The sequence below is a fragment of the Mustelus asterias genome, chromosome 22, assembly GCF_964213995.1.
Source record: "Mustelus asterias chromosome 22, sMusAst1.hap1.1, whole genome shotgun sequence".
Classification (NCBI taxonomy): domain Eukaryota; kingdom Metazoa; phylum Chordata; class Chondrichthyes; order Carcharhiniformes; family Triakidae; genus Mustelus; species Mustelus asterias.
Genome location: NC_135822.1, coordinates 12,970,964 through 12,986,060, shown reverse-complemented (window position 1 = coordinate 12,986,060; position 15,097 = coordinate 12,970,964). Strand labels below are relative to the sequence as shown.

The 15,097-nt window shown below is 38.8% G+C and overlaps 1 long non-coding RNA gene across 1 annotated transcript; it reads left to right on the top strand.

Annotated features, from left to right (window-relative positions):
• Nucleotides 1–2,668: 2,668 nt before the first annotated feature.
• On the top strand, nt 2,669–14,056 carry LOC144509737 (uncharacterized). The gene is made up of 4 exons (XR_013500519.1): nt 2,669–2,696; nt 9,399–9,487; nt 13,044–13,124; nt 13,210–14,056. It is a non-coding gene; the product is annotated as an uncharacterized LOC144509737 (long non-coding RNA).
• The last annotated feature ends 1,041 nt before the right edge of the window (nt 14,057–15,097 follow it).

The window sequence follows — 15,097 nt, the reverse complement described above, 5'->3', positions numbered from 1 at the left end:
TCAGTAATTAATCCTTCTCATTAGGGATTTGAAATCAAGGATCACTGGATACCAAATCTCTCCAGTGAATAACGTAAATGCTATTTTTGCAGTGCACCCAGCACAGTGATATGTATGTGCAATATAACTTGGCCTAAATACCAGAAAATAAACTTTAATTTCCTATTTCATTTTTGTAAATGACTCCTCATGTCAATCAATAAAGGGCATAGATTCATTAAATACTTCAAATACCTAAATATATAACATCAAGTATGCAAATAGATAAACATTATGCATGCATACTATTATATATGAATGTGCAGACTTGTTTCTGCATACAGCGGTGACTATTAATAGTGCCAGCAGTTCAAACTTTAAAAGTTTAATAATTTGCAACTTTTATTTTTCAGAAAGGTTCGGTTGTGTTAAGGAGCGTTCCTGCATTCCGTATAGTTTGAGAAAAATAAGCTGACGAGAATAATGAGGTTTCAAACTGAAAGTAGGAGTCGGGCAATCTCACACACACATTCACGTTGATCAATGCGGTCATGTTAAGAGAGGCGGAAGCAGAAAGTGTGGAACATAGCGAAGTCAAAAAAGATACTTTCCAACTACAGAATGGCCCAGCTCCTTAAAAAAACCAACCAAAAAGCGAAACCCGGACGGATCTAACCTGCTTGCGGCCTCACAGAAAAGTCTACACTCTTGGCACGTGAATATAATTTCATTTTAAACACGCACATACATGCTTTTCTTCCGGCTATGGGTTAAAGATTAATATTCAGCGCAACTCCAACGTTTGACACACTACGAGCGAAGATAAAATACTTGTATAGATTAAGATATATTTAAAAATATAAAGTTTGAGAAACTCCCCGCATGCTCTCAAACCTGTTTCCCTTAGATCACTATTTCACGATCTGGCATGGTTAAATTGAAAGTTTAAACTTGTCAGTTGTGTTATTCCAACGCGTTCCCTGCAGTTCCTGTGCGATTCATCTCGCACTAAATTGACATTATTAATTCCCCGAAGCAGCCCCCAAAACATTATTCCCGGTTTCTCAGAAACCCCCGTACGGCTCCGCTCCTAATGATACTCAGTCTATTAAACGGACTCCCCCAAGATATTTTGCCCCCTTTCAACCAGAGACGAACAGTTGGCCAGCAACTTTCAGCTCTTCAACGGTGCTCTAGCGCCCACTATTTAAGACTCTGGGAAAACTGTTTATACTCTGCAATGGCTCTCTATATTTTTTTTAAACAAAAGTTACATATCTCTTCGTCAACTTCGATAACTTTCATTTTATTTTTTTGTTGTTTCTCTCCAACTTCTCAACCTCTCGGGTCGAGACGCGGGGGGCATGGAAGTTTCTCTTGAATGAGAGAAATAAACAAGGTATGGAAACTTGTACAGAAAGAGAGCTCCGCGCCGCTCTTGTGGCCAGAGCGTTCAAGTCTTAAGTTCTTGCGCCCCAGCCTTTTCGCGAGCCCGTGGTGAACATCATTCTAATCGTCCCCACTGCCTCGACATCATCTGGAGGAGAAAATACATTCCTGATCGCTTCTTCACAAAGACCATGGGTGTATAGCGGATCGTTTGGAGTTGTTGGTTTTTTATGGAGGGTCTTTTTGGAAGGCTATACAGAGGATCTAAAAAAAGGTGCGGAGAGATAGGAGAAGAAAATAGGGACCTACTTTTGGCCAGTTTTCTCGCCCTTGCCTTGGATCTCATGTTGTCTGTCGGCGTTGGTCGTGATTTCAGAGAATCGCACACGCTATCTCCCTGGCATTGTCAGTTTGGACACCTTCGCACATGCGCACAGAGCCTTCAATCTGACACCATCACGCAGGGAAAAGTTTGAATATATTCATCATTTGGCCGCGATCTGTCCTCAACTCCATCAGACCAATTATCTCTGCTTCTCTAACGCCATTTCACACAGTATTCCTCTCTCACTTGCACGAATTCGTCTTCTAAACCTTGGGAAGTATCTGCCCGGTAAAGACAGTTTACCTACAAAAAATCACACGACCATTTTTCAAAACAAAACTCATTTGCAGAGGATCTGCCGTGGAAATTTACCAAAAAAGTTATCAAATTAGTAATTTTAATTCAGTGCACACGTTACTCGCGTTAAAAATTACATATTAATAGTTTGTAGACTTGGATGATTTATAGTATGTAGTTTTAGCACAACTGGTAGTGGCAGGGGAAAAGATTGGCATGCTATCTTAACTCAATAATGCGCCCTAATAACCCCCATCGGTTATGACAGTATTAATTAAAGCTATCGATAGCTTTAGCTGATTGAATAGTCCCGGATAACAGCAGTGATTCAACAACCGGTGTTAGTGCTATGGGATAATAAACATGGGTCTGGCAGTTACTAGAGCTAATCGGCGGTGAGAACCGGACATCTAAACAGACAATTTTTCTGTTCTAAACTGCAGCCTCAGCATCTTCGTCCCTACCTTAAACCTAGCACAAAACTAATTATATCATTTCATGTACATAATTTTAAGGGAAGAAAAATAATGGGTTATTATGCACTGTTTTCTCAGACCGTTTCTCTTCAAGTTCTTCATTCAAAATGAATGGACCCTGTAGTTTGAGAGGGAGAGAGAAGGGGGGGGGGGGAGAGCCGGGGAGGAGAGGGAAGGGGGGGGGGGGGGTGGTGGTGATTGAGAGAGAGAAGAAGCTGAGTCTGAACACAGTAAGTGCTTCACGTTTCCATCCGTCTCTTATGTGTGGTGTTTTATACAGCAATTTACTTAATTAGGACAAACTTTAGCATAGCGAGAAAGATGGTGGAAATGTATTTTGATTTTGTACTGCAGGTAAAAGAAGAAAATGGTTATTTGAAAATCCATTGCTAACCAACAGAAAAACAGATGAAAATAAAATTGCGACGCAAAGTGAATTAATTTAGGGTTTAACTCGTATAGTTATGTGGGTAGTTTAATTGATATGGTTAACAAAAATAAAGAGTCACTTGGTTTTTAAAAATGCAAACTGACAAAATCTATGTTCTCCATCTTATTAACGAGGTTTTAATAGATTCCTGGGCTATGGGTGTGAGGGGTTTAGATCTATTAATGTCTTGTTTCCACCTCTCTGCCAGACTAAATGTCTTTGAACTTCAAGGCAGAGCCACATTGCAGGCGCCACGTTTTAGGCTATATAACCGACGAAGGGTCTTTTGGAAGATTGCTACATTGCAGTGTTCACCTCCTTACTGACATCGCACTTCATAGTAAGATAAATTATACCAGTTGATTTCAAACTCAGTATCAGAGAATCGCTAGAGTATATTTGCATCTGTTGTAACAGCTTCTATGGCAAGTGTTTCGCATTTAGACATAGCAAATGTAGATCGTATAGCATAACACGCATACTCAAGGTGGGCTGTGGTTACATGGTTGAGGTGTTGGTTGGAGGCTGGAGTTCTCAAAGCTGCCCTTGAGACATTTCATATTTCTGTATTACATTCGCCGTGCTTCTTTAGGTGAGATATATTCTTACTATATGCTGATCTCTGTAAAATTAGAAATGTTTCACTGTACTTAATTCTTTAGAAAAACGACCTTTTCACAATGGACAATGTTTGAGTAAACCCTTAAGTAAAGTTTCACTGGAACATGGGGGGAGAAATTAGGAAATTTTACAAAGGAGTAAAGACAAACCATAACTATGGCGAAAGGGGTATTTCCAAGTGAACGGCACAATCGCCTAATTCAATCCAATAGCATGATATAAATGTGTAACTGCAAGTTGTAATAAAATCTTAGTTTTCTTAAATAGGATCGTGTCACAACTTGTGCTCAGTGCGGGACGGTTTCTGCAAATCCAGTGATAGTGAAGCGTCAGCGAAGTCTTCTTTGTTGCTAAAATTAATCCCATGAAATACATCACCGCAGACGAAACAAGTCCGGGACAAATACCTCCGAGGAAGTAGATTCCTATTTTCAGAAACTTGGCAAGCTTGGTAGTACGCATACAAAGTATCTCTCATACATTAACTATCAGTTACCATAAATATTATTCAGGAATTTGTAGGGTTTGCTGTAAGTTAGATCTAGCGCACTTTTTATTTTATTACGTAAACGAGGGATTGCGATTTATAATTGTAGGTATGTTGCAAACACCGTTAAACTTACTCTCCAGCAATCGGAACAGTGCACAGAAGGAACAGGGGCCTCTGTGTTCTGGGCTATAACATGTAATCGAATTAGTTTTTACACTGCAACATATTTGAGTGAAGGAATACACAAATGATTCATTGTTAGTACTGAAAGAAGATAACACCCATTAATCCAACTTTCTTGTACAATAAATTTAAATTTTAATTACCAGGAATATCACGAAGGGCGACAACTACAAAATGCCAATTCGTTGAGTAAAACTGCAGTGGAAAATAGTTGGATGTATTCACAGTAACAAGATTTTTCTTTAAAAAAATAAAATAGAGGTCGGGAATAAACAGGTAGTTGGAAATGGTTTAATTAATGTGATCATAATAATGATTAAAGTTGGATGAATTCAGGTCAAAAATGTGTTTGGGAAAGCATTTTTTAAAACTATGGTCTCAGTATAATCCTTACATCCAACCCACTCAGTGTCCATTGTTAATACTTTAAATCGTGGATATAAGCAAGGAACTAATCTCCATAGAAATATTTCTTACAATGTAATCCTTATTACGCATAACACGCAATGAGACGTTCGCACAGGTACTTTCATTTTATTTACAGCTCATCAATTATAATAGTGTAATGATTCTTGATCGTTTATATCTGAAATTAAGAAAGCTGCAGCGTTTTGTCCGGTAACATTAACAGTTACGACATATGCAGATCTGTAGAATTTAATATATATTCCTGAAATATTCCTGAGTGTGAGGTATGAGTGGATTAACCCTTCGTATGGACAATTAAGTACGTAAAAGGTACAGATTACAAAATCTCTGTGCGGGTGGACATGTTCAGTTTGAACCCAAGTATCTCTCTGTAAAATCGTTATATGAAATGAATACAACACGACTACCTCATCTGACTGTGTCGTATCTTGTATAAAATACTCGGGCCGATTGTTTCAACCCGGGTGCATTTTAATTGTGCAAAAATCTTCCTAAGTAACATGGCATGTTACCTACAGAAGCCACTGGTAATATTTAAGTAAATATGCATTGTGCGCGTGTGAATACATTTATAAACATGCATTTAGCAGTTGCAAGTTATAAAAACTGGAGAAATAGTGTTTAAAAATAGGCCTGTGCAGGTGCATTAGCAACATTGCTAGGACCCCGACTGACACATCCCGTTTTACCATTTTATCCACACACAATGGAAATCCAATTGGGAATCAATTCTCCCCTATAGCAACCAAATGGCCAGAATTGAACCTAAGGGGTAACCGCACTTCGATTTCAAATCATACATTCACTAAATCTCGAAGTAAACTTCGCAGTTCAGCGTAAAAAAAATGTTGTACATAACGGATCACTGTCTGGTTGAGATTATGGTTTGGTAATAAGGGTTAGAATTACAGATTCTAATCGGTTTAGGATTATTAATTAGAAGACCGTGTCTGACATTTAGAAATTCCACTTACACAATCCCTAATTGTGTCAACTGGTAATTAAATTGCGTTAAACAGTTGCTGATAAAGATCTTCGGGGAATATTTTTCTGCTCCATTTGAACAGACACATTTTCAGAATTAAGTACATTTGGAAATAATGTACGTCTATTATATTATAAATCGGTTGAGATGTAGGAATCGCTGCCTGTTCCTTGGGGGCAGAGGATGAGCTGAGCTACTTGTCCTTAGGGTCCACCGGAAATACGTGCTTTGCCCGATCAGCAGTCAAACACGATTCGTCTCCCCATTCTCGGCCCAATATTTCAATTTTATTCATTAGCCTGCATTTGTTTACTGCCTCACTTAAGTGAAAGCCAAATTATTCGCAAAAATAAATTTTCTAGATGACATTTGCTAAATACATCTGTTGGCGATAAGGTATATGTGCACTCAATAGCCAAGAGTGGAACGTCCATTGGAAATGATGAAATAATACACATAATTGAGCTTGCCATGGACCAGAGATTAAAATCCGAGAACAAAATGAACTCACGTTGAAAATAATCACAATCAATTGGCCTGAAATTACAGACAATTTGTGATCAGCCTAAAGCCTGCTCATCTTTCTCAGTCTTCACTCATGTTTCCATCACTAAGCCCCCTGCCACTCCATTCCAATACCCCAGAAAATGCGGAGAAAAATAATCTGGAAGTTTCCAATGTGATGCCATAGTCATCTGAGGGTCAAAGCGGACGTCAAATAGGACTTTGTTCACATAGTAAAAAAAAAGTTACCAATGAGTGTTCCACAGAGACCGCCCCCCCCCCACCCCCCACCCCACCCCACCCCACTCAGATTGTAAGTACCAGTGAAATCTTTTAACCACACTGTATCTCCACCATTCGCCCCTCCCTATTTATTTTTCCTTCGTGTCTTCTTAGTGCATTTGTGATCACTCTACCATGTATTTGTTCATAAAACGTTCGTAAAATGACTTTAAATCTCAAGGAAACAGAAACAGGATTGACCATCCAGTCCCTCGAGCCAGTTCCACCACTCAGTCTGTATTTCAACTTAATTTACCCCCATTGATTCCAAATCCCTTATCTAACAAAAATCTATTAATCTCAGTTTGAAAATTTCAATTGACCTGTGGGAGAGAATTCCATATTTTCTTGAAGTGAAAAGATGCTTCCTGACATCACCCTTGAAAGGCCTAACTATATTTTTAAGGTCACTCACCCTTGTTCTCTACTCCCTACCAAATGAAAAATAGCTTTTCTACATGGGACTAGGCATAAAATGGTTCGGCACAGACAAGAAGGGCCAAAAGGCCTGTTTCTGAGCTGTAATTTTCTATGGTTCTATGGTTCTATGGTACATTAGCTCTATCAAATCATTTAACTACGTTAAATACCTCAAATAGATCATCCCTTAATCTTCTATACTCGAGGAATAAAAGCTTACTCTATGCAATCGGTTCTCATAACTTTTTTGAGTTCCAGTATAATTCTGGTTGACCCATCTCTAAGGCCAATATATCCTTCCTGAGTTGCAGTGCCCGAACTAAAATCAGTCCTCCTGGTGTACTCTAACTAGAGCTTTGTACAACTTCAGTGTAACTTCTATCCCTTTGTACTCCAGTCCCGTTGATATAAAAGCTTACATTCCACGAGCCTTTTAAATTACTTTTCGTCCTCCACCAGCTTTTAGAAATGTCTTTATATGATACTTAAATTTCTCTGCTATTGCATAGTTTCAATAGTTTCTCACTATTGAGAAAATACTCCAATCACTTCTCCACATTGACTCCATCTGCCACAATTTCGCTCATTCACTTAAGCTATCAATGCCGTTTTTCCACTCTGCTCCCACTTGCAATAGGGAGAGAAGAACTGGGACATGATAATTGACTCAGGCCGCAACCCTTTTTATCCTAAGCTAAAGGATCCCTTTTTTATTCTTTAGCATTTGACATACATTTTGCAAAATATTTCAAGACAGTTTCTTCTTTTACTTGTAGTTGTCCTAAGCATGTTAGTTTTAATGTTGCCAAACAACAGGAACCCAATCAAGCACAAGTCCTACAACTCAAAATTTGTTACAAATTAGTTGCTAATACAAGAGGTTTTTAATCAAAGCATTTCCTAATTGTGGACTCATGCAAACTGCAAAATTGACAAATCAAGTTTAAACCCGTCAACAAAAGATAATGTCCTATTCACCGGAATATCGATCTCAGTATTTCAGAGTTTAGAACTTCTGCACGTGATGTATTACAATTTGCTGCCCCTCACTTTACTTCCTTTTCTGATTTCTTAAACACATATTTCTTTCTGCTCTCAATGATGTATCAGCAATTTCTGCACGCAGTTAAGAAGTAAAATGTGATAGGGTTATAACCAGACTTCATCAGGCCTCAGGGTCATCTTGCATCTACCGTTTTCAAGAAATTACTTTAAGTTCTACCACTGGCATGGTGTGTCAATCCTAACAAAGTAGCGACGGTCAGTATATTTAGAACGCGTACATGCTCACAGATTGAATAGCGAGTACACGCAGTTTTGTAACTGGTCAGCAAAGATGGATGGATATTACTAAGTAGAGTTTTGGCTTTGTTCACTACTAGTAGAATGTCGAGTACCTTGCATGTGTTGTCGAAGGTCATTAATAACGTAGAATGCAGGTTTTCTGTTTAGTTATTAACGGTTGTGTGGTCAATAAATATAAGATGTCTCGATGGCCATTAATGGTGGGATGATTAGTGGAGTCAAGGTTTCTGGATGGTTACCAATTGTGATCTAATCCGTACATTAAGCTTTTTTGCATAATTATTGATTCTCTATGACTCTATATCGTCAGTAGATATAGGGTTTTCAAATGGTCGTTAATAGTGATATGGTCAGTAGATACGGGATTTCTGGATGGTCATTAATGGTGAGATGGTCAGTAGATATAAGGTTTCTGGATGGGCATTAATGGTGAAATGGTTAGTAGGTACAAGGTTTATGGTTGGTCATTAATAGTGAGATGGTCAGGAGAAATAGGGTTTCTGAGTAGTCATTTGTGATGTGATGGTCATTCGAGGCAGGTTATCTGGATGGCCATAATAGTGAGATGGTCCGTGTAGACAGGGTTTCTGGATAGTCAATAATTGTGGTGTGCTCCGTAGATGAAGGGTGTCTAGGTGACTGCTAATGGAGAGGTAGTCAGTGGATGCAGAGGTTATCATAGAATCATAGAACCCCTGCAGTGCAGGAGGAGGCAATTCGGCCCATCGAGCCTACACCGACAACAATCCCACCCAAACCCTATTCCCGTAACCCCAAGTATTTTACCCACTAATCCCCCTGATATGAAGGGGCAACTTAGCATTGTCTATCTTTGGACTGTGGGAGGAAACCGGAGCACCCGGAGGAAACGTGCAAACTCCACACAATCACCCGAGGCCGGAAATGAACCTGGGTCCCTGGCGCTGTGAGGCAGCAATGCGAACCACTCTGCCACCTTGCCGCCCATGGATGATAACTAATGGCAGGACTATCAGGAGATGCATGGTTTCTAAATGATTGGGACAATCAGTAGATGAAAGGTCGATGGCTAAGATTGGACTGTTGTGTTAAAACGGAACAAATGGCCACTAATGCAGTGATTGATAATCAGCTGACCATGGACTCTCGATGGCCAATAATATTTGAATTCAGATGTGTGCTAGAAGTAGAACTGCTCATAGGAATGAAAACATCAGAAGTGAGTTCGCAACAATACTGCACAAGTGTTGTGAATTCAATTAAAAGTAGTTCTCAATTGCCTTTATCCTTTTCCATGCCTTTAGTAACATTGAACATTTCTGAAGGTTACCGAAACTGTTCACGAGGAAATTCGGGGTCATTGACGTTTCTCGGAGAATGCAGAACGTTACAGGTAAACCAGATTACTATAGCTAACAGCTAATATCCTCGAGTTAGTAGGCAATGCACGTTTCCTCATTAACTGGTAGCTGTCAAGCCGACATTTGTTTTCCAAAAATGTACAACACATCCAATATTTAATAGCCATTAAGAAGGATCTTTACACTTTGAAAACTTTCTTCGATTTGTGAAGTTTTTCAAGTCTTCGACGCATATTTTCAGGTGTCAATTCATTATAACTATCTGTAGCTATTTATACAGTATATTTGAGCACAGTACCACCCTACTGTATATAATTGAGCTACTAACTATATTTTATAATAAACAAGTACATTTCTACATATGAAGAATGGCTGGTACCCGTTTTTATCCTTTCGTTGTATTAAAAGTCTGCTCATATAGTTACATTGAAGATATTCGCACACAATTCAGTGTAAAAGCTTGTCGATCTTTTAGACCAACTGTTTTTTTTCACTCTTGCATAATGAGAGGACGGTAAAGGGACCAGTCACTCAAGAGCTTGATCATAGTGGATCCTTCTCATATCCGGAGCGCCGACTAATGATGCAGGGAGGGACTGTGGAGGAGTTTAGAGTGTAATTATTAGCCATTAATTGGGTTCAGGACCTTTGTGGTTGTGGTAAATGAGAAGTCTGACCGCTAATCCCAATCAGGATATACAGCTGGGGGCTAGAAAAAGCCAGAACTGGTTGGACTCAGCCTGCCGCACTCCAGGGGGTCAAGCACATAGATAACAGCCACATCCATGCCGTAAGCTAGAATAGAAGCAACGAGGGCATGAGAAAACACAACAGCTATTCTGCATATTTGGATCTGTTGTTTCAAGGAGACAAACTTTATTTGAAGGAAAATGTGATCATTAGATATATCTTTGAGTGAGATGGGATAGCGGACGCCAGAGCTGCAATAATTGCTCAACTCCATACACTAATATGTTCACATAGTTTCATTTTATGCAAATCCCGTTATACTTTTTGCAAACTAATTAATTATAACATAGACAGCATAGATTGTGTATGAAAGGGAGAAACGAATGAATCGATACAAACCGTTACACGGATGCACTGGTGACTATTACACAATCTCTAAATATATTTCCCCATTACTGATGGATTATAACATGCTGTAAATTTGAACAAACATACGTGGAACACTGTAGTTGTTTAGATACACCGATTGCTTACTTTCAGATTAGTCCTTACTTTGCATTGCACTCGAATGTTACTCATTATAAAACTCAATTCAAATATGTTAGTATGTCAGGATTAACAATCTCATTGGTTACAATGGATCATCTACTCGCTAGTTACAAAACGTACTTTCTGTTTCACAGTTTATTTCTTGAAAAATACATTTAAATGCGAGTTTTAAAAAAGGATGGCGGAGTACAGCGTTGTTCCAGAGTTGCTAGCTCATTGCAATGAACTAGATCCATTTTGGAATGCAGCAGCTCTGGAAACTTCACGAAACTAAGACTCAGTTGGTCCGTTTTAATACTAGTGGCTTTATCTGCACTTGACTCAACTATGTCCTCCGCGAGGCTGGAATACCAAAGATTCATTTAACTGCCCAGAAAATACTTTTGAAAGGAAATAAATGACAAATCAACAACCGACCCAAATTTTTCTCGAATATATACATAATATTCTAAACTTTTTTTTTGCTACCACGAATTAGATATTCCGGCCCTCCATAGAACAGCAGTGCAGTCACTGGTGATAAAAATCACTACAAAAGTATTTGTTAATATATTTTGTTTCAAATTCAATATAACTCCGGTGATGTACCTTTACTCAGATCATCAGATAAACTGGAGTCCAATTGAAGGCAATCAATACACCATTGAGTGGGCAGTTATTTCCAAAACAATGAAACATCTAAATAATCGATTGTTTCGTGGAATAACAAAACAATGTTGAGATAAGCAATGTATGCGTTATGGAGCTACAGAATGATCTCCAACACACAATTCTATTATTGTTTTAAAATTGGTGTAGAGCTGATAGACGTTGCTTTCTTTATATCAGTAAATTAGGCGTCTATAAGTAAGTAATGAACCGACTAAATGTAAGAAAACATGTTGCATTTGCATAGCACCTTTAACGTAGGAAAACGTCCTCAGATGCTTCACAAGTGTATCATCAAACAAAATTTGGCATTGAGCAACATGAGGAAATTTTAGGGCGGCTGGCCAAAAGCTTTGGATAGAAAGGTGAATTTCAATGAGCGTCCTATAGGCAGAGAGGGAGAATAGCAAAGTGATTTAGAAAGGGAATCCCAACTCTTAAGACCCCGGCAGCTAAAAGTTGGTCTGCCAATTGTGGAGCGATTACATCGGAGATGCTTTGGAGGTCAGAATTAGAAAATAGCATATCGCAGAGGGTTTTAGGGCTGAATAAAATTAAAAGATAGGAAGGGGCGAGGACGTGATAACATTGCTTCACAACACAACACCCAATTTCGGTTCAGGAATATGTATTTAAAGAGAGCGATGGATTGCTGCCAGCAACTAAAGGCACTCATTTCTCAAGTATGATCCAGTATTCTCCTTCCAGTACCCTTTCACTTTGCATCGCTCACCCTCAGAGTGTTGTAAACCTGCTCACTCCTGAGATACCTCGCCTGCAACTCTCAACTAATGGACAAGGCTGTCGCTCACACCGGTAACCAAAGTGATTATGTTTAAGAAAGCGCAACCACATAAAAGCAGAACCCTTCCTCTCCGAGGACACAAGTCTACTGTGTAGCGCCTGACTCTAGCCCAAGCGGTGGAGTTTTGGCGCCGCCTTTGATAGAAGTGCCCCAGGCATCTCAATGAATTGTGGCTCTGCATTTATTTTAGTTTATCAACTTGATCACTGTGGTCCACGCCACCTTGCCCTGGACCACACCTGACTTTATTTACATCATGACTTCTACTTTGACGTTTCTAGTATTGAACTGATTGTTTTTCCGCTATATGGAAACACTCAGTGGAAATATATAACATTTATAGATGGGGAAATGGGGAGAAAATATAGATAAAGAGACACACACAAGGGGGGGCGGGGGCAGACAGAGGGAAACACATATATACATCTATCTAAATTGACATAAAATGATAAATAGATTAGCAGAGAGAAATCGACAAAGCTAAAGAGGTGGGCGTCGACACACAGGCAGACTAGACGAGCACACATATGTACTAGAGAGAGATGAAATCTTTGGTGTGTTTGAAAGTGTTCCCCATGCTGTTTATTACCTCAGGAGGATTGTTAAGTTCTCGGCCTTCTTAGAAATCCTGAATACGTTCGAGAGAGAGATCCTAAGACGCTTTCAGAATTATTATAAATGATAATCGCACTCAACTACTATTTCATTCCAAAAAAAAGGTCCCCTTAACTTTTATCTTTTTTGGTTTGAATAAAGGCACGTTTCCTCCTGTGGAATTGAAATGTTTCGGATTTAAAAAGGGACGACAATAGGGTGTTTTAATTAGTGAGGCGTTATCGCTCTTTCCTTAACTTTGCTAAATTTCTTTCGATTACCTCTGCTTCCATTCCTTGCAGTGAGATTGACTATCTGGGAAACAATTGAGTCAAGCACTACAGCCACCCGCTCCCCACCTGCATCTGTCGTCAAATAATTTGGTGTGTAAAATATATTTAAATAACTGCAATCTGGCGTCGATCTTTTGGGAAATAAAACTTTTTAAAACTTTTGTTTTATATTTAGAGGGGTCTGTCTCCAGTCACTTTTCAAGATCTGTATGTACATTATGAGGGAAGGCTTTGGAGACAGATGTTGGGTTGGATGTTTTTTCATATGGACGAGACCGCCCGTTGGAACAGCATCAAATCTTGAACTTGGCGGATCCTGAGTGCCCCCTTTGGTAGGTGTTTACAAGCAGCTTACATTAACCAGGCTGCATCTCCTCCAATGTTTCTGTGTTACTTCTGTTTTTGTTTGGGGACCGCGGCCAAGTTGCAACTGTTACAACAATGATTGCCTATTGTATATGTGAGTGTACATGTGTGTATGTATTTGGTGTATATGCATATATATGTAACGTGTTGGAAGCGATATTTTTGTATTTTTATCTTTTAAATGATAATTTTCAATTATGATATAAACAGATTTATTTTTGAAAGCTTACAAAGGACCAACATTTTCTTAAAGGCACAGCAGCCTTTGGTGATCAAGGATGGTATGCACTTAAAGACAAGTTATTTTTCACAACTGCTTCCAATCCATTAATTTGTGCAATTGTATTTCCATACCTTAACTATTAGGGATTTCAAATATCGAAACCTAGAAATAAACCAATTTTATAAATATAAATGCTATGAGATCTCGTTATGTATTATATGTAATTATTTGACGACGTTAATAAGGTATATCACTATTAGATTGCATTCTATTACATGTATTAATATGTATTAGTTGTGCAGCCCTTGCCGTTATATTGCCTCTCCGGTTGCATTTGGAAGAAGCATTTCTCTATCTTTCGAAAGCGGTTTATATTTGAAATTATATTAATATTTCAATGTGGATAAGAAATAATAAACCTTACAGGTGTGGCAAGACCGTGTGTCATTTGTGTTAAAAGCGATCTTTAAGCCGTTGCTAATACTTCAGATTCAGAGAGGGAGAAAATGGGTTACTGTTGCCACTTTAAGACTCATGTCTTGGCTGTATAGGCAGCTCACCATTGCAATCCCTGTTTCACTTCATTGCACTCAAGTCATTAATCCATACGACTAAAACAACGAAGCTGCACGTCTCCAAAGCGTGCAATAAAAATGCGCGAATGCAGAGCCCCGGGGCAAAAAGAAAATTACCAGAAGTAGAAGTGACCTTAGGATGATGTAATCAATCAAACGATCCGTAGGGACACGTATCACAGTCTTAATCTTTCAAGGGAGGCTAGATGAGAGAGTCATGTGATTTAAAAAACACCTCTTTTTACCCCTTTAAAATATTGTTACCTCGGGCACGAGAGGTAGAGAATAGCTCCGGAGGAGTGCATAAATCTTTTATGAAAGAATAATATCAGAGCGAATAAAGCACAGGGGCACAGAGAGCTGGGTCATATTTGCGCTCGTTTTTTCCCGCTGTAAACGGAATGACAAATATTTAATTTACTCTAATATGCCTATGGTCAGGAAGTGTGTTATTTAAAACAGCTAGGCTGCTTTTGAGGCGGGTTAGAAGGCAGTCAAGCTATTTACTCCAGAATTGAAATGCAAAGTGGCGTCCAGTTCAACTGGAAGATGTTACTTTGTACGAGATATGTTGCAGTGGCATTTATAAACCAGGTCTATTTTACTGCACTATCCACATTTTATAAAGAATCCGTTTCCTTTGTGATATGTCACCAAATCGTTTCTTGAATCAAGCTGGCAGATTCATGCTGTACACTTTCCCTAAATTATTCTAATTATTTACAAAATTGAAATGACGAATATTACAATATCTCAATATTTCTTCGTGACCCTCTTTAAACTGTTGAGATTATGTGTCTGTAACGTTTCGATTAAAAGAGTAAGCGTCTTCTGATGGATTGCCTTGTAACCGCAACATGTTCTGTAACAATAATTCTTAGTCCTTTCCTATAAGAGGA